General features: G+C 46.2%; 1 non-coding gene across 1 annotated transcript; it reads right to left on the bottom strand.

Moving 5' to 3' along the window:
- Positions 1 to 1,392: 1,392 nt before the first annotated feature.
- On the bottom strand, positions 1,393 to 1,464 carry trnae-uuc (transfer RNA glutamic acid (anticodon UUC)). Its single transcript has one exon. It is a non-coding gene; the product is annotated as a tRNA-Glu (tRNA).
- Between the last annotated feature and the right edge of the window lie 17,896 nt (positions 1,465 to 19,360).

Raw genomic sequence — 19,360 nt, 5'->3', positions numbered from 1 at the left:
TAAATAGTTAATAACAATATGCTAGGAGAGCATGTAACAAGAGCACATAAGTGTTCAAAGGATGTAAACTCACCAAGTGAGGATTGTTTACATTGAAAAGAAACTTTGAATATATTTGCGATGCCTCCACCTTTTCCCTGTCGGGTAACATTCATAAAATTAAAATTTGGGGGAGCTGCTTCAATAAGGGTGGTAGCACTATTTGCTTGATGGAGCCAAGTTTCAGTTAGAAGCAGAAAATCAAGATTGTATTTGCAGATAAGATCATTAATTAAAAATGACTTGTTTGAAAGTGATCTAACGTTCAGAAGAGCTAGCTTTACAGAAAGTCTAGAAGTAATATCCGCTTGGGCACTCTGATGTTGTTTTGAAACAGGAAGGAGACTAGACTGGTTTACCCCCTGGGTTAAATATGCTCTATGTTTTCTATTTCTTATCAACACAGGGATAGAGAATGGCATAGGCATACTGGGTCCCAGCTTGTTTTCAAAACTACACCCAATGCAGGGACCCACAGCACATCATACAAGACTCTCTGTATGTTCCATTTGGTTTGAGGGTGTAAAGATTGGAGATGTCATGCATCTTTTAGATGGTGAAAAAGATTGGTAGCCAGCTGAAAGTCCTGGGTGAACACAGTTCAGTCTGTTGGTTGATTTTTGATGAGCTGGGTACACTGCTTGTCGCGACAGATTTGGGCTGGAAAAAGAGAGTGTAGCCATTGGCAGCAGTCTCTGCATACTATTAGGGAAATCCATGCAGGGGGGAGACGGAGATGGTACAATAAAATCAGAAGAGCGAGACTTTGGTGAGGTCTTTGTAAGTGTTTCCATGACTGTCTCTGTGGTGACTGTCTCCCTGATAGTCTCTGTGATACTTGCATGGGGTTGAGATGTGGGTGATGCAGCCTTGACATGATTATCTTTGGTCAGGTCCTCAATCTGGATGGAATTGCAAACTGTACTGTGAAAGGGTTACTATGGTTATGGGCATGGTAGCCACCCCTACATCAGATGTTGGAAGAACAGCTGGATGCACTGGCACCCATTTGGCCTGGTGTAGTGAAAACTCAGACCCTTACCCTTTCCCTCTGTACAGGTTTGAGCCCACGGTGTTAAAAAAATAGCTGTAACGCTGAACACCGCCTGCTGTGGTCAGATTCAGAGTACAGCCTTTCTTAGAGTTAACAAAAAGCTGGGCCCAGGATCTTAGATGGGGTAAGAGCGAGCTAAGCTGAGTAAGCCAAGTGTGAATCCTGGAATCTTCTGCACTGTCCTGAGACTTCTTGTCCCATCATGACACCAAAAGGACTCATGAAAGCAAGAGCCTATAGAATGAAGATTTCACTCAAGGTCATGTGACTTGCAACTCAAGTGACACAACAAAGAAACATTCCCATACCGGGAGTCGAACCCGGGCCACCTGGGTGAAAACCAGGGATCCTGACCACTAGACCATATGGGACAGCCTTGATACATAAAGGTCACCTTTGAAGTGCTTAGGCCATTGGTGAGAACTCAGGCATTTTCCAGAAAAGTAGCTGTTATTTTTTATTTTATTTAGTCAGGCTGGAAAAGATTACAAAACCATCTCTAAATAGTTTGGACTCCATCAATCCACAGTCAAACAGACTGTGTACAAATGGAGGAAATTCAAGACCATTGTTACTCTCCCCAGGAGTGGTGAAACAACAAAGATCATTCCAAGAGCAAGGTGTGTAATACTCGGCGAGGTCACAAAGGACCCCAGGGTAACTCCTAAGCAACTGAAGGCCTCTCTCACATTGGCTAATGTTCATGAGTCCACCATCAGGAGAACACTGAACAACAATGGTGTGCATAGCAGGGTTGCAAGGAGAAAGCCACTGATCTCCACAAAGAACATTGCTGCTCATCTACAGTTTGCTAAAGATCACATGGACAAGCCAGAAGGCTACTGGAAAAATATTCTGTAGACGGATGAGACCAAAATAGAACTTTTTGGTTAAATGAGAAGCGTTATGTTTGGAGAAAGGAAAACACTGCATTCCAGCCTAATAAAATAATCCCATCTGTGAAACATGGTGGTGGTGGTATCATGGTTTGGGCCTGTTTTGCTGCAACTGGGCCAGCACGGCTTTCCATCTTTGAAGGAACAATGAATTCTGAATTATGCCAGCGATTTCTAAAGGAAAATGTCAGGACATCTGTCCATGAACTGAATCTCAAGAGAAGGTGGGTCAGGCAGCAAGACCCTAAGCACACAAATCGTTCTACCACAGAATGGTTAAAGAATAAAGTTAATGTTTTGGAATGGCCAAGTCAAAGTCCTGACCTTAATCCAATGGAAATATTGTGGAAGGACCTGAAGCGAGCAGTTCATGTGAGGAAACCCACCAGCTTCCCAGAGTTGAAGCTGTTCTGTATGGAGGAATGGGCTAAAATTCCTCCAAGCCGGTGTGCAGGACCGATCAACAGTTACCGGAAATGTTTAGTTGCAGTTATTGCTGCACAAGGGGGTCACACCAGATACTGAAAGCAAAGGTTGACATACTTTTGCCACTGACAGATATCTAATATTGGATCATTTTCCTCAATAAATAAATAACCAAGTATAATACTTTTGTCTAATTTGTTTAACTGGGTTCTCTTTATCTACTTTTAGGACTTGTGTGAAAATCTGATGATGTTTTAGGTCATATTTATGCAGAAATATAGAAAATTCTAAGGGGTTCACAAAGTTCCAAGCACCACTGTAAGAGTGATGCAGAACTGAGTGGAGATGTTATCTGTAAGAAAATTTTCCCTCTCTCAAAGGGTTGCTGGTCACAGCCCATGGTCAGACTCTGAGCAGAAGCTTCCACCTTTGTCAGTGTGCACAACAAGTCTTGTACAAAGTGCTGTATGGGGTAAGAGAGAACCAAGCAGCAATGCGAGAAGCGTCTGATCCGAGGTCACACGCACCAACCTTCGTGCCCCAAGCCGACGTAAGGTTTCAAGCAGTGGTGATCCTTTCTCATTTTGCTATCCCTCACAAGCCATGCTAACAGTTGCAATCCATGGACAAACTCAGAGATGAAGAGTGACTCAGTGAAACTGAAAAATCTATGATATAACCCAGATTCCGGGCGGCACGGTGGTGTAGTGGTTAGCGATGTCGCCTCACAGCAAGAAGGTCCTGGGTTCGAGCCCCGGGGCCGGCGAGGGCCTTTCTGTGCAGAGTTTGCATGTTCTCCCCGTGGGTTTCCTCCGGGTGCTCCGGTTTCCCCCACAGTCCAAAGACATGCAGGTTAGGTTAACTGGTGACTCTAAATTGACCGTAGGTGTGAATGTGAGTGTGAATGGTTGTCTGTGTCTATGTGTCAGCCCTGTGATGACCTTGCGACTTGTCCAGGGTGTACCCCGCCTTTCGCCCGTAGTCAGCTGGGATAGGCTCCAGCTTGCCTGCGACCCTGTAGAAGGATAAAGCGGCTAGAGATAATGAGATGAGATAACCCAGATTCCGACCAGGGTTACGGAGATGCCAGAACAGAATCCAATTGCTTCTCTGATTACAGCTCTCCAGACTCTGAGTTATCTGTGTTCCCTTACCAGAAAACCAGCTGCATTTTGTGGTCAGCCAAGCATCTGACAGAGAATCTTCTAATTTGTAGTCAGCCCTGTTATCCATTGCACCACTGACCCAAGCAGAGCCATGATAAGTGAGATCCAAACTATGTACGAATTTCCATTTAGTCACTGTTCAATAGTGAGACGGAAAGCACAATGCCATGACCCAGCTTCAAACCAGGGTTGCTGAAGTCATAACACAGAGTACTAACCACTATACTATCACAGCACTCCTCCTCCCAAGGGCAGAGTGCCTGATTGTGTTGCCACAAACTCAGTGGCTAGACATAGATTGGGCCATCCCGGCCCACTTTTGGCCTGGTGTTGTGAGAACAGTCAGCGTTTTAGTTCAGTTCAGTTCATTTTCATTGCTCATTTTATGTTAACACATGGCCAACTTGCAATGAAATGCAGTGGACCAGATAAAAACCAGAAACAAGTCTCTCAGCACTGGGGCCCAACAGGAGTTTAACAGAATATCAGTTAAAAAAAAAGATTCAAAGTCCTAAAGATAAAAAAAAACAATGGAAGTTAAATTCAAGTGAAAATAGAAATAACTGAGATGTATGCATGCATTGTCTCAGGGTGGTAGTGTGGGGAGGGGGTGTAGCACAAGCACCTGTATTGTACATCGGAAAAATTGACACGTGTGGTTACCAGTAATTGCACTTTGTTGAAGACCAATGAAGTACTGACCATGTAAACAGAGTTTTGATATGTGTGGGTAAATGTGGAAACAGTAAATATGTAAATGCTTTGGTGATATGTAAACAGAGTCTTGAGATATGTTGGTGATATGTAAACGGTGTCTTGTGATATAAACAGAGTCTTGTGATATGTAGATTGTGGACCTGTAGTAGTTTGAAATGATGTTTGCCTTCATGCCAAACTTCTTCAGCCTCCTCAGGAAGCACAGCCGCTGGCGAGCTTTCCTGACCACATTGTGGAACTTGAAGCTGCTGACCCTTTCGACCTCATCCTCGTTGATGTAGATGGCCTAGTGTGTCCTCCCTTGCTGTCTCCTGTAGTCCACTATCAGCTCCTTAGTTTTCCTGATGTTGAGAGAGAGGTTGTTGTTTTGGCACCAGCTGGCTAACGCCTTCACTTCCTCTCTGCATGTCATCTCATCGTTGTCCGTAAGGAGGCCCAAGATGGTTGTGTCATCAGCAATCTTGATGACAATGTTGGCGCTGTATTTAGCAGTGCAGTCGTGGGCGAACAAGGAGTACATGAGGGGACTGAGCACACAGCCCAGTGGCGCACATGTGTTCAGGATAAGCGAGGAGGACGTGTGGATACCGCTTATCACCACCTGGGGTCTGCCTGTCAGAAAGTCAAAGATCCATCTGCAAATGGTCATCTGCTCATGAAATCGTTAAATATTTTGTCATGATTGCATTTTCTCTGCTCATCCCAAGGCAGTTTTACTTATTAGAGGGATAGTTCGGGATTTTTGACATGAATCTGTATGGCATCCCCATCAATCGTGTCGTGCAAACACACTGACTTACCCCTGACAGCATCCTGTGAGTCCAGTTCTTGTCCAGTTTTGGTCCAGACGAAAGTAGTCCAGCAAGTTTGTTGGGGTCACGAAAGTAAAACGTTTTTTGTCTCAAAACAGTATGTGTTCTAAAGAGTGATATATTTGCATCACAAAACCGTTGTCAAATAAAAAGTCAGACCTCGAATCGCTTGGCACTATTTTCTCTCCCTCGGTATCACTGCACGCTGCTGCCAGGTGACAGCGAAACGCAAACCCACTAAGCTGGTGGGGGACCAAGGCTGCACTCTATCCACGGCTTACACACGTGATGGCACGGAGGATGTGTATAGTGGCAGCATCTGTCCCCCCAGAGAGGATCTTTTCAAAAGCAGGACAGATTATAACTGAGAGGAGAAATAGAATCAGAATTAACTAGTTAATTGCAGCAATTAAAGGAATAGGTAGGAAAAGGAAGGCGCAAAGACACTGCGCAGCGCCTGAAAACAGGTTTTCAGGCGCTGCGCACCCGTTTTCAGGCGCTGCGCGGTGTCTTTGCGCCTGCAGCGGTGCTTTGCCTGTGCTGTGGCTGAAAATAGTTGCAGATATAAATTGGTCTAGTAAATCCCTTCGTGTTAATTTGCATTGATATGTGTACTCAATGTGACTGTACAAGTCATGAGAAATAATTATAAAAAATCTTGAGTTATTTAATTCACTTTTGTAACGACAATGCTAGCTGGACACACCGGATTACAGTGACTACGCTAAGCTAAGCTAACCGGGGCGTTTATAGATCAGGACAATGGCTGGGTCGGCTACAAAACGCTTTGGCTCACTCATCCAACTCTAGGGACTGCAGGGACTGACTCAATTTCATCTGGGTGTGGCGTATTCCTTTAAATCAAAAATAAAATCTCAGGAGCCAAAAGAGCCGAAATTTCCATCACTGGTAAACAATGACTGAAACAGCCGTGGCTGTCACCTGGCGTCAGCGCGCAGTGATACCGAGGGAGAGAAAATAGTGCCAAGCGATTTCGAGGTCTGACTTTTTATTTGACAACGGTTTTGTGATGCAAATATATCACTCTTTTGAACACATACTGTTTTGAGATGAAAAACGTTTTACTTTCGTGACCCCAACAAACTTGCCGGACTACTTTCGTCTGGACCAAAACTGGACAAGAACTGGACTCACAGGATGCTGTCAGGGGTAAGTCAGTGTGTTTGCACAACACTATTGATGGGGATGCCTTACAGATTCATGTCAAAAATCCCAAACTATCCTTTTAAGCGCAAATTTGCAGCTAAATGCTTTCAAGATCTTGCAACCTGATTTGATTTTGGTTGCTGGTCACAGCCCATGGTCAAACTGTGAGCTGAGCTTTGTCAGAGATAGCTTTCAGAAAACAGGTTTTGGTGGCCTTGTTGAAGGACGCTTTAGGTTCAGAAAATGCTAAATGTAACTCAAAGAATGTTGAACCTTGGTCCTATCTACTGAGCTGTGCAGGCTCTAATGCCGTTTTTCCACTACCAATGCGGCTGAGCTGGGCTGAGCCGTGCCGTGCTGAGTTGGGCTGAGTCGAGCTGAGTGGGGCTGTTGGAGTTGCATTTCGACTACAACCGCGCTGAACCGTGCTGGCTGGAAGTGGGTGGACACATTGGGTGGAGTTAGCGAAAGTGGGTGGACGTTACGTGATGTCGTTAGGCGGCGCAAACAGTGACATCAGTGATCTTTTAAGCGGTAGTCTCACAACCCAGAGAGTAAACAATAAACATGGAGGACATGGAGTCATTAGTGTTGCTGGTCTTGGTGCTGTGGCTTGTTGTCACCGACAACGCCAACAGATACTGGCAAGAGCGTATAGATGAGGCGAGGCGCATAAGGCTTCATAATTCTCGCAATTCGTAATTCTCCTTCTTCCGGGTTTACGGTGTTTACAGATCCCAGCGTGCTCGCGGGGCGTGTGTGGGCATGTGAGGACACTCCTCCTCACCAATCAGTGCACAGGGGACTGTCTCCTCACGCCCCTAGCCCCACTCAGCTCGGTTTGGCTCGCTTCAGCCCTACTCCAAAATCGTGCGAGTTTTGGGAGCTGAGCAGGGCTGAAGCGAGCTGAGTCGTGCTGTTCTTAGATAGTCGAAACGCGAGCCGTGTCGGGCTGAAGTGAGCTGATGCGAACTGAAGTGAGCTGAAAAAGGGTAGTGGAAAAGGGCCATAAGATGAGCTATATTGAACCATATGATATGTATTTTCTTTTAGAACGTGAAGAATTTTGTCCATCAGCTCACTTTGAAAATGTTACCAGAATTTTGTCCATCAGGTCACTTGGAAAATGTTACCATTGGAAACAGTTGGTGCATTATGAAATGCAAAATATGATAAATGAGACTCCAAATGCTTGAGCAACTCATCTCATCTCATTATCTCTAGCCGCTTTATCCTGTTCTACAGGGTCGCAGGCAAGCTGGAGCCTATCCCAGCTGACTACAGGTGAAAGGCAGGGTACACCCTGGACAAGTCGCCAGGTCATCACAGGGCTGACACATATGCCGCTTTTCCAATACAAACGCGGCTGAGCCGTGCCGTGCTGAGTCGAGCTGAGTCGAGCTGAGCGGGGCTGTTGGAGTTGCATTTCGACTACAACCGCGCTGAACCGTGCTGGCTGGAAGTGGGTGGACACATTGGGTGGAGTTAGCGAAAGTGGGTGGACGTCACGTGATGTCGTTAAGCAGCGCAAACAGTGACATCAGTGACAGTGGCAGAACAAGTCAGAGCCGGGCCGGGGGCGGGGCAAATGACCGGGCCCTTTATTAAAGCTTATCATAACATCATTTTAGGCTACAAAATGTCCGCAACTGCGGTGTTTACCAATTTCAACACTACCGGGTGCAACTATGTTATTTAGTACATCAAATCCTTCAAACGAACATGTAACTCAGAAACAAAAAACATTAGGATACTGTACATGGCTCATAATAAAACATCAATAGCCTATACTGCGCACATTATTTGAAGGGCATACGAATGAGCGCTCAGAGGTTGCAACGGTGACAGGAAGAGTCAGAAATAAAAGGAGGGCGGTGCAAACCTCACTGAATGCACTGTGTTTACCAATTTCAACACTACGGGGTGCAACGATGTTATTTTGTACATTAAGTCCTTCAAACGAACATGTAACTCAGAAACAAAAAAACAGGTGACATACTGTACATGGCTCATAATAAAACATCAATAGCCTACTGCACGCATTATTTGAAGGGCATACGACGAGCCTTGCGCTCCGCGAACTCGTCCACGATGCTCTGTATGTCACTGATTCAGTGAGCTTTTAAGCGGTAGTCTCACGACCCGAATAGTAAACAATAAACATGGAGGACATGGAGTCGTTAGTGTTGCTGGTCTTGGTGCTGTGGCTTGTTGTCACCGACAACGCCAACAGATACTGGCAAGAGCGTATAAATGAGGCGAGGCGCATAAGGCTTCAGAAATTCTCGTAATTCGTAATTATTATTCTTCCGGGTTTGCGGTGTTTACAGATCCCAGCGCGCTCGCGGGGCGTGTGTGGGCATGTGAGGACACTCCTCCTCACCAATCAGTGCACAGGGGAGTGTCTGCTCACGCCCCCAACCTCACTCGGCACGGTTTGGCTCGCTTCAGCCCCACTCCAAAACGGTGCGAGTTTTAGGGGCTAAGCAGGGCTGAAACGAGCTGAGTCGTGCTGGTTTTTGGTAGTCGAAATGCGAGCCATGTCGGGCTGAAGTTAGCTGAAGTGAGCTGAAAAAGGGTAGTGGAAAAGGGCCAATAGACACAGACAACCATTCACACCTACAGTCAATTTAGAGTCACCAGTTAACCTAACCTACATGTCTTCGGACTGTGGGGGAAACCGGAGCACCCAGAGGAAACCCACGCAGACACGGGGAGAACATGCAAACTCCACACAGAAAGGCCCTCGCCGGCCATGGGGTTCAAACTCAGACCTTCTTGCTGTGAGGCGACAGCACTAACCACTACACCACCATGCAGCCCCGCTTGAGCAACTGAAATCCTATAATCAGGCAAGAATGGGACAACATTTCTCTTTCAAAACTACAGCATTTGTTCTCCTCAGTTCCCAAACATTTACAGAGTTTTGTTAAAACAAGATGTGATGCAGCACAGTGGTAAACATGCCCCTGTTCCAACTTTTTGAAATGTGTTCCTGGCATCAAATTCAAAATTAGCATATCTTTTTCAAACAACAATAAAATTTCTCAGTTTCAACATTTGATATGTGTGGCAGCGGGGGCGTGGTCAAGCGCCGGTCTGTGACAGGAGGGCGGAGTCAGGGAAGGTAAGTGGCAGAATCACTACACCTGACGGCAATTAACCTGTGTTTGTCTGTGTCTTCCCAGTGACTGCGCCCTATTTAAGGAGGGAGAGCGAGAGCAGAGGATCTCATCCCCGAACCAGACGCCGGTTGTGTGTGTCTGTTTGATTAAGCTATTGTTCACTGAAAAGTGTGGCAATAAAAGTCCCTGTGTATGAACCTGTTCTCTGTCCTGCCGTCCTCTGTGCTCCACCCTACGTTAGAACTGTTACAGTGGTGCCGAAACCCGGGAAAGTGGAGCACCAGCTGAGCAGCCCCATGGAGTCCTCCCCGTTCACCGACCTGGTCCACGCCCTCGCAACGGCCCAGCAAAGCCAGCACCAGGCGCTCGTCACCCCCTGGAAGGAGCAAGAGCGATGCTTCGAGGCCCTGGTGCTGGCCCAACAAGAAGATCGAGAGGCGTTCTGGCACCTCCTCGCATCGGCGGGGTCCACCAGAGCTCCTACCGCGGGCCCGTCTCCCCTCACCATCACCAAGGTGTGCCCGCAGGACAACCCCGAGGCGTTCATCACACTCTTTGAGGAAGTCGCCGAAGCCTTGGGGTGGCCTCCTCCCCCTGCTAACGGGAGAGGCACAGCTGGCCGCGCTACAGCTCCCCGCCGACCGCTGGCTGGCCTACGCGGCCCTTCGGCGGGCCATCCTCCAGCGCGTGGGGCACACCCCAGAACAGCAGCGCCAGCGCTTCCATGCGTTGCGCTTGGAGGAAGTTGGCCGGCCGTTCCCATTTGGCCAGCAGCTCCGGGACGCCTGCTGGCGGTGGTTGATGGCCGACAACTGCGACGCCGAGGGAATCATCGACCAGGTGGTGCTGGAACAGTTCATCGCTCGCTTGCCAACAGGACCCGCTGAGTGGGTCCAGTGCCACCGCCCGGCGTCGCTGGATCGGGCAGTCGAGCTGGCGGAGGACCATTTAGCGGCTGTCCTGGCGGCAGGACAGCAGACGGCATCTTCTCTTCTCTCCTCTTCTCTCTCTCTCTCTCCCCCTCCTCCTGTGTCCTGTCCTCGCCCCATTCCCCCACCGCAGAGGCGGGGGCCGGCGCCTCCCCAACCGGCCCACCGCACCCGCGGTACCCTCCCGTTTCTCCCTTCTGTGTCCTTCTCTCCCCCACCTCAGGTGAGTGAGCCCCAGAACACCGGTGCAGAGGGAAAGCCCGGGCCGGTCTGCTGGCGCTGCGGGGAGCCGGGCCACCTTCAAAAGCGGTGCACAGCGATGGAAGTGGGTGCGGTGGTTCGGATCCCCAATGCGCCAGAGGCCGCCCTCAATCGGGCTGGAGAGTATCGCATACTGGTGAGTATCCAAGGGGATACATATCAGGCGTTGGTGGATTCTGGTTGTAACCAGACCTCAATTCACCAAAGCCTGGTTCAAAACGAGGCATTGGGGGGAGCACAGGGGGTGAAGGTGTTGTGTGTGCACAGGGACGTTCACAGCTACCCTTTGGTGTCGGTCCACATTTTTTTCCGAAGGGAAAAATTTATAGTGAAGGCGGCGGTTAATCCTCGCCTTACCCACTCTGTAAGTTTGGGGACGGATTGGCCGGGATTTCGGGATTTAATGAGATGCTTAGTAGAGAGTGGGTCCTGACATTTGACAGGGGGAGGTCCCGGTGTCACTCTGGCAGGAGCAGCTGTCACAGAGCCGTCCATGTCATCTCCATGTCAGAGTGAGGAGCCGCAGGCTCCTCCTCTTTCTATTGGGGAATCCCTCGCGGATTTCCCATTAGAGCAGTCACGAGACGAGACTCTGCGACATGTGTTTGACCAAGTGAGAGTAATCGATTGTCAAACGCTCCAGCCGAACGCCACCCCGTCCTTCCCCTACTTCGCGATTATGAAGGATAGGTTATACCGAGTGACGCAGGACACTCAAACTAAAGAGCGAGTCGTGCAACTTTTAATTCCAAAGAGCCGCTGTGAATTGGTATTCCAGGCAGCTCACTTTAATCCCATGGCTGGACAGTTAGGGCAAGATAAGACACTAGCCCGAATAATGGCCCGATTCTATTGGCCGGGGATTCGCAGCGATGTCCGTAGGGGGTGTACGGCATGCCGTGAATGCCAGTTAGTAAATCCAGCGGCTGTCCCAAAAGCACCTTTGCGCCCTCTACCATTAATCGAGACCCCGTTCGAAAGGATTGGGATGGATCTCGTCGGGCCATTAGATCGGTCAGCAAAAAAAGCGTGGCAATAAAAACCCCTGTGTACGAACCTGATCTCTGTCCTGCCGTCCTCTGTGCTCCACCCTACGTTAGAACTGTTACAATATGTTTTCTCCACATTTCACCTCCACACCACTGTGAAAGCTGCTCAGAATGTAGTGATTAATTTTTTGAGAGCAACAGCTCTGACAGTATTTCCAGCTGCAAGCCCGAAAGTACTGGAACAGCAAGGACAATTCTGTTTGTTTGGGGTTTTTTTGCCATACACTGACGACATTTGCATTTGATGTCAAAAGTGGGTGGCACGGTGGTGTAGTGGTTAGCACTATCATGTCGCAGCAAGAAGGTTCTGGGTTTGAATCCACTGGCCGAGGGGGGCCTTTCAGTGTGGAGTTTGCATGTTCTCCCTGTGTGGGTTTCCTCTGGGTGCTCTGGTTTCCCCCACAGTTCAAAGACATGCGGTTAGGTTATTATGGGGTAGCCATGGCCTGAGGTTAGGCTGAAGTGTCCTTGAGCAAGGTACCTAACCCACAACTGCTCCCTGGGTGCTGTAGCATAGCTGCCCACTGCTCTGGTTATGTGTGTGTGCTCATTGCTCACTTGTGTGTGTGGGTGTGTGTTCACTGCTCCAGATGCATTAAACGCAGAGTTTAAATTCCACTGTGTGCTTAAGAATTACATGTGACAAATAACGGCTTCTTGGCTTTCCTTCTATATGTGATAGGTCAGAATTTCAGCTTTTATTTCTTGATATTTGCACCTATATATGTTAACAGAATGGTGTTGGGAGTTTTGCACAGTCAAATGCAGGGACTTTCAAGTCAAGTCAAGTTTATTTGTATAGCGCTTTTAACAATAAACATTGTCGCAAAGCAGCTTCATAGAATTTAACGACTTAAAACATGAGCTAATTTTATCCCTAATCTATCCCAAATGAGCAAGCCTGTGGCGACAGTCGCAAGGAAAAACTCCCTCAGATGACATGAGGAAGAAACCTCAAGAGGAACCAGACTCAAAAGGGAACCCATCCTTATTTGGGCAACAACAGACAACATGACTCTAACATTAACAGTTTTAACATGAAGTCAGTTTCGTTGATGTTATAAACTCTTCATTGATGGAAACTTGAGTGCAAAACTGTTCATGGCAACTGTAGTCCTAAAGTTAGCAAGTTAACTGTAGTCCTCAGCCGTAAAAGCATTACTGTAAGTGTCCAGAGCATCCTCCAAGTGTGACTTTCAACTGTCCACATGGGGCCGTCCTCCACAGGAACGATGCGATGAGACTCCAACCAGACACAGGGCACCAGGATGGATCAGGCAGGTCCAAGGAGCAGAAGAGTTCGTCATCTTGATCCCAGGACCGACATGTAACTCAGATGGAAAGATCGGGGGGGGGGGGGGAGCGAGAGAAAACGCAGGTTCTTAGGTATGCCCAATATCACCTGAATAAGTAGGAACAGTACCTGTATACATATTGCACAGTACAAGCAGGGACTCCGGCAAAAACTAACTATGACAGCATAACTAAAAGGGGACAGCCAGAAGGTAACACAGGCATGAGGGAGCCCCAGGACATAAAACAGCCAGCCACTACATCGTCAACAGACTCGAGTGAGCAAGCGAGTGGGGGACTGACAGCATCCATACATCCCAGTTTACCAAAGACTCTATGTCTGAGGACCCTCCAGATCTACACCTTTACCTCATAAACACCATTAACACAAGGCTTGACTAAACAGATATGTTTTCAGCCGAGACTTAAATGCTGAGACTGTGTCTGATTCCCAAACACTACTTGGAAGGCTGTTGCATAACTGTAGGGCTTTGTAAGAAAAGGCTCTGCCCCTTGATGCAACCTTCACTATACGAGGAACCAGCAGATAGCCTGCACCCTTTGATCTAAGTAGGCATGGTGGGTCATAGAGGAGCAGAAGTTCACTCAGGTACTGTGGCGTGAGACTATTCAGTGCTTTAAAGGTCAATAGTAGTATTTTATAATCGATATGAAATTTGATTGGGAGCCAATGCAGTGTGGATAAGACAGGTGTGATGTGGTCATATTTTCTAGTTCTAGTAAGGACTCTTGCTGCTGCATTTTGAACTAACTGGAGCTTGTTCATGCACTTATAGGAACATCCAGACAGTAAGGCATTACAATAATAAAACCTGGAGGTAACAAAAGCATGAACTAGTTTTTTTCCACGTCATGGAGTGACATTAAATTTCTTATCTGAGCAATATTTCTGAGATGAAAGAAAGCTATCCAGGTAATGTTATCAATGTGATTTTCAAATGAAAGACTGGGGTCAATAATCACTCCGAGGTCTTTTACTGCTGCACGTGAAGAAACAGAAAGGCCATCCAGAGTTACTGTGTAATCAGAAAGCTTACTTCTAGCTGCATGTGGTCCGAGTACAAGTGCTTCAGTCTTGTCAGAGTTAAGCAGAAGGAAGTTAATAAGCATCCAGTGTCTAATGTCCTTCACACATTACTCAGTTCTATTAAGCTGGTGTCTCTCATCAGGTTTTGCAGAACCACACAACTGTGTGTCATCAGCACAACAGTGGAAAATAATACAGTGTTTATGAATAATATCACCCAGAGGTAACATATTTAAAGAAAAAAGCAGTGGACCCAAGACAGAACCTTGTAACTTTACCTCAGTATGTCTAGAAAAAGCACCATTTACATCAACATACTGATAGCAATCAGTTAAATTAGAGCTGAGCCAGGAGAGGGCCGTTCTCTTAACTCCCACAACATTTTCTAGTCTATCCAGAAGAATGGAATGATCAGCGGTATCAAATGCTGCATGAAGGTCAAGCAACACAAGCAGCGAGACAGCCCTGATCAGACACCAACAGTAGGTCATTTACTACTTTAACCAGTGCTGTCTCTGTGCTATGATGAGGTCTAAATCCTAACTGATACATTTCATGGATGTTATTCCTATGTAAATATGAGCAAACTGCTGTGCCACAGCTTTTTCAAGGATCTTGGAGATAAAGGGGAGTTTTGATATTGGACAGCTGACAGGGATCAAGGTCAGGTTTTTTAATCAATAACTGCTAGTTTAAAGGATTTGGGTACATAGCCAATCCTAAGAGAAGAATTTATTATTTTTAGAAGTGGTGCAATTACTTTGGGTATTATCTTTTTGAATAGACATGTAGGCAAGGGATCTGGTACACAAGTTGAGGCTTTTGATGCGGAGATTAATGGAAGTAATTCAATTTCTCTAAGGGGAGTAAAACATTCTAATTGCTGATCTGATACAGTTCTATCAGTTAACTACAGGGTCTCTTACATTGTCTGACCTTAAATTAGTAGTTTGAGTTTTTTGTCAGATATTCTCAATTTTGTCATGAAAGAAATTCATGAAGTCATTGCTACTACATAGTACAGGTATGCACGTGTCTATAGTGGACTTATTCCTGGTTAATTTTGCTACAGTATTAAACAGGAATCTAGGATTATTTTTGTTATCTTCTATTAGGGAGGGGAGATAAGTTGATCTAGCAGCACTAAGAGCTTTTCTATACTTCAGGAAGCTCTCCTTCCATGCTAATTTGAAAGCTACCAATTTTGTTTGACGCCATTTACGTTCCAATTTTCAAGTGGTCTGTTTTAAAGTGTGAGTGTCTTCATTATACCAGGGTGCTAATTTTTTGTCTCTGAACATTTTCCTTTTAAGAGGAGCTACATTAGCTTATGGCGGATAATGAGGTCAAGTATGGCAGAACGTTGACTCTAAGCATTCAGTTCCCTGATCAAGATCTGCAGGGGCCGACAGTGACCCAATCAAAGTTGATAACCCTGGGAGATCATTTATAAAGCTCTGTGCAGTAGTTGACGTGAATGTAAATTTAATACAGTAGCGTGGTTAGGTGCATTATTATTACTCAGACATATTTTGAATGAGATGAGATAATGATCTGAGATAACTTCAGACTGTGGAAGTATGACTATATTTTCTACATTTAACCCGAATGTTAGTATTAGATCGAGGGTGTGATGACCATTATGGGTCAGTCCTATGACATTCTTTTTAATCCCTACTGAATCTAAAATGGACACAAACGCTGTTTTCAAAGGGTTTTCTGGGTTATCGAAGTGAATATTAAAATCTCCGGCAACTAAAGTTTTGTCTAAGTAAATAACCAGATCTGAGATAAAATCTGCAAATTCAGAAAGAATCTCAGAATATGGCCCCGGGGGCCTGTAAATAATAAGTCACCCATGAACCTGTTTTTGTTTTGTTTTTTTTGGATGCCTTCTTTCCAGTAGAATATAGTGAATGGAATCATTGTAATAGTCATAAATCATGGAGAAATAAACACAAGATTTTCTTGCTAGTTATGATAGTGGACACAGTGTAGCATCTCTCCTGGGAATCACAGGTCTTACTCCCTAACTTGAATCACATACCAAGACAATGAAGTTACAGCCCTTGTTGAAAGCAATAAAATCAGTAAAGCCATACAGATTTTGTGAAGAATGCAAAGGTGACATGAACCTGCGTTCATGTAGATATCTAATAGAACGTGGGCTAATAGGGGCTTCATGCCCCGAATAGAAAGATGGCCAAGATGGCTTTTGTTTCCCCTTCACATGAGTGTTAGTGCTATTGATGCTGGTCATTTGAGGTTAAGGCCTATGCCGCACTGGCCTCATCGATGAGGCACTGGACTCTTAAGCCAGTGTTTGTGTGTCAAATTTGATGAGAGAAAGGCTTTGTCCAGGGGCTTTTGAAATTCGCGATTGCATGTGTTTAGCAGAGAGGGGAAAGCAGATTTCTTCTAACACCAAAATTTCCAAGATCCCATTAATTGAGAGTACACACAAGGATGCAGCAGAAGCATGGCTGGCTTGCTAAACAAGAGGAAGCACATCAGTAGTAAACATGTGTCGCCCATTTCATCTCATCTCATCTCATCTCATTATCTCTAACCGCTTTATCCTTCTACAGGGTCGCAGGCAAGCTGGAGCCTATCCCAGCTGACTACAGGCGAAAGGCGGGGTACACCCTGGACAAGTCACCAGGTCATCACAGGTCGCCTATTTCAGTCCAGACAAATCCAGGTGTTTCCAGTTTCTTTTCTTCTTCTGTCCCATGTCAATTTGCACCACGTATAGGGACCATTACAGCGATAGAGACAGGTTCCTAGCACTTCATCCCCCCCCATCATTTGCCATCAGTCTTCTCATGTTGGACTTTTCAACAAAAGTTTCACGAATGCCTCATCGGCGACAATCCATGTCCAGTTTGAAACCATTCACCCATACAACTGGGTTTGGGAATGCCTCACCGGTGTTTGCATCATGCAACAGTCTTAGCTCATTGCACAAGTGCACAATGGACTTGTCAGGATAACTCGAAATCATTTCTGTCAACCATTGCATGCTTAGTCCTGGGTCATCAATCTCAGGCAGCCCTGCTCTTATAACAGAATAGCCAAAGGGGCCCCACCAATGGTGCCAGTTGTCCGCAACCCTTTGTTGGCTGTCCATTGCTAGCAATGATGCCTGCTTCAGTAGGATGCACAGAAACACAGATGGGCCGCGAGCCCCACACCAGAGCGACAGAGTCGTCCGCAGTGGTGGCATGAATGGCCCGGTTGAGGTGCTATGGAATGTCTAGTTTCGTGAGCTCTCCTATACTCCCTTTGATGCTTGTCTTCAATTTCAAACACTGAGCTTTTAACTTTGCTTCGCTATGTTGCTCTAACCGAGGCATCCCTTTCTCACATCTGATCGATAATGACGGCATTCTTCATGTTCCTCTTCCAAACGTCTTTGTACCTGAGTTTCTGTCCTCCTTGTTTCTGTCAGCCTCTTTCCTAGGCTCAGTTCTCCGTAGAAAACGGCTTCGGGTAGTAGACGTGTCCAGCCCAACGAAGTTGGGAAGCTGTGATAAGGGTTTCCACGCTTACTGTTTTGGCTCGCCTGAGGACTTCTACATCGGGGACCTTGTCCTGCCATCTTATTTTGAGGATTTGATGCAGGTGTCGCAGTTGTAGCCTGGTCAGATACTTGAAGTGTTTTACCGTATAGTCTCATACATTCGTTGGCGTAAAGCAGAGGTGATAAGACTGTGGCGTTGTATACTTTCAACTTGCTGGTTCTCTTGATGTCATGGCGAGACCATAGTTGCTTTTGTAAAGCACCGAAGGCTTTGGTGGCAGCTTGAATCTGGCGGTCTACCTCCAAGTCTGATGAGTTGATGTTGTGCATCTGCTTAATGCCTATAATGTAATATAATGGAATGTGATCTCAAAAACAAATTTCTGCTTGCTGCATACATTTCACAAGGGCCAAAGGCTGTATCCGACTGCATGGAAGAAGCCATGAATTAAACCCTGTAGGGCATGCTGAAATAGCTCAGTAGGGAGAGCGTAAGACTGAAGGTCCCTGATTCATTCCTGGGCATGGGGATTGGTGGTTTGTGTACACCTTTGACCAAGTGGGTGCTAAATTTTTTGCCAGAGCGAGGTCAGTTATATGGCAGTAATTTGATGGTAAAAACAATCTTGCAGCTGTGTCTTGGTTCCATGGTGTAATGGTTAGCACTCTGAATCCAGTGGTCTGAGTTCAACTCTCAGTGGAACCTCTGAAGCTGCTCTTTGCACCTCTTTAAATAATATATTTCACCTGAAGGCTGCTTTTGAGCAAGCTTGCATATCCCAAACCCTTTGTTTCCATCAACATGGAACAAGTTCTCTTCAAGATAGGTATGGTCCACTTCTGCAATTTTGGATCTGAGGTTTATTCCAGTACCATCACAGCTTCAATGATATTGGGCACTATAGGTCTGGATTTGGGTGCAACATGGTGTCTCGGGGAGCATTAGAACAGTTGGCGGTGGCACAGTCATGTAGTGGTTAACGCTGTCGCCTCACAGCCAGCATGTTCTGGGTTTGAGCCCAGTGGCTGATGGGGGCCTTTCTGTGTGGAGTATGCATGTTCTTCCTGTGCCTGTGTGGGTTTCCTCTGGGTGCTCTGTTTTCCCCTGAAGACATGCAGGTTAGGTTAATTGGTGGGTCTAAATTGACTGTAGGTGTGAATGGTTGTTTGTCTTTATGTGTTAGCCCTGTGATGATCTGGTGACTTGTCCAGGGTGTGCCCTGCATCTCGCCCATAGTCAGCTGGAATAGGCCCCACTTTGCTTGCGACCCTGTACAAGATAAGTGGTTACAGATAATGGATGGATGGATGGATGGATGGAAAGCATAATTGGCTGTGCCCCTAGAACCAAATCAGAGTGATAACTGCTCATCAATGTTTAACTCACTTGGTCTGCTCACATGGCATGATGGACCATCCATTGTACCCTCTGTTGCCACATTGGATTGTGTGGGTTGGGCTGTGAACGAGCTCAAGTTCTGATCAGATCCTGTGCACTTTAAATGAAAAACACCTGAGTCAGTCCCCTCAGAATGAAATAGTGGTCAACTGGTGAATTCTCACTATGGACTTTCTGGAAAAGCAGTCAGCTAATGACGGTATTATTTAGTGGTGAATAAGAGAAGAGAAAATACAAAGAAAAAGACCATCTATCTGTCTATCATACCCTAACAATGGCTACTACCTTCCTGGATCCTTCGGTAATTGCTATGTTTTGGAGTGGTTTTGAGTGATTCAAGCAACTAAAGATACCTTTTAGAGTTTATGAAATTAAAGTTACTTTCAAAATGAAGCACAATTAGATTAATTGAAAAAGGAGCACTGATTTTTACGAGATTCATTAGTGCTTCTCTTT

The sequence above is a fragment of the Neoarius graeffei genome, chromosome 18, assembly GCF_027579695.1.
Source record: "Neoarius graeffei isolate fNeoGra1 chromosome 18, fNeoGra1.pri, whole genome shotgun sequence".
Taxonomy (NCBI): Eukaryota; Metazoa; Chordata; class Actinopteri; order Siluriformes; family Ariidae; genus Neoarius; species Neoarius graeffei.
The sequence above is the reverse complement of the archived record's forward strand: the minus strand, read 5'-3'. Positions and strand labels throughout refer to the sequence as shown.